The sequence below is a fragment of the Tamandua tetradactyla genome, chromosome 4 (genome assembly GCF_023851605.1).
Source record: "Tamandua tetradactyla isolate mTamTet1 chromosome 4, mTamTet1.pri, whole genome shotgun sequence".
NCBI lineage: Eukaryota > Metazoa > Chordata > Mammalia > Pilosa > Myrmecophagidae > Tamandua > Tamandua tetradactyla.
Genome location: NC_135330.1, coordinates 185,425,870 through 185,427,057, shown reverse-complemented (window position 1 = coordinate 185,427,057; position 1,188 = coordinate 185,425,870). Strand labels below are relative to the sequence as shown.

The window sequence follows — 1,188 nt, the reverse complement described above, 5'->3', positions numbered from 1 at the left end:
TTCACAATGAGAAATGAAAAAGATTAAAATTCTCCAATCAAACAAGGTATGAAAGGATTTTTTTATGTTGTTGGTTTTTGTCAAACAGTGAGAGCAAAATAACTTACTAGAATATAAAGATAAGAGTTGAATGAGCATGCACTAAAGAAGAAAGGGGGTATTTTCAAAGAACCAGTATTTTCCCCCATCTCATCTTCATTTGATGTCAATTGCAACATACCTTTAGTCATTTAGTAAAAAAAAAAAAAAAAAAAAAGCAAAATGCTTGTGCACATACACCAGTTACTTTATGTACAATAAAGAACAGGGAAGGGTAAAATGAAAGAATAGAGAAAATTATACTGTAGTAGTCAGGATGTGGTGGAAACAAATTGTGGTTTTTCTAATTGAAAATGTATTCTTGGTGTGTAGGAACAGAGTTCTAGAGTAAAGTAGCAGGCTCCCTTTTTAACAGACACCTCCTGTCTGCTGCTAGAACACATCAGTTGTATCTTCATCCTCCAGTTCCAACTGTGCGGGTGTGTCTGTTTCATTGTTTTGCTGCCCATCAAATTGGAATCTGATCTGCCTCATTGACAAACCCTGTTGTTCACAATAGGCTTTCATTAGCTTACTAAGTGGTGTATGCCTCCTAATCTTAAACTGCACAACAGAACCATCCTGTCCCACCACCTTCAAATTAATATGATCATCTGTCTTGACTCCTTCCATGAGCTTTTCATTGGCCATGGCAAGAGCTGGAGTCTCCTTGACTCAGTGAGAGGGACTCACTCTTCTCAGAGGTTCCAGGTACATAGCATATGAGCACACAAGCAGTACCAGGAGTGCCAAGTCTAGATTTTGAGGCTTGCTCTTATAAAACTTATTTCTGTAGGGGAGAAGCTCAGACTACCCATAATGAGGCCTAAGAGTTTTTTCCAGGGAGCCACTTTTTTGCTCAGTTGTGGCCTCTCTCTCCCTAAGCCCACCTCTGTAAGGAAAACCATTGCCTTACATCCCCCTTTCCTTTAGTGTGAACACCCCTTCTTAATGTGAAAATGTCAGAACAGGTATTCCCCAAAGATCCCTATAGATTGGAAAAAGGAGAAAAGGAGAAGGAGAACGTATAATGGAGAAAATAGGATTTAACAAATCCAATTTGTGACTGCTGAATCACTATAGTAATATTCTTTCTAGCCTCCAGTGATT

General features: G+C 38.7%; 1 pseudogene; it reads right to left on the bottom strand.

Annotated features, from left to right (window-relative positions):
• Positions 1-471: 471 nt before the first annotated feature.
• LOC143679584 (small ubiquitin-related modifier 2 pseudogene) lies at positions 472-729 on the bottom strand (annotated as a pseudogene).
• Between the last annotated feature and the right edge of the window lie 459 nt (positions 730-1,188).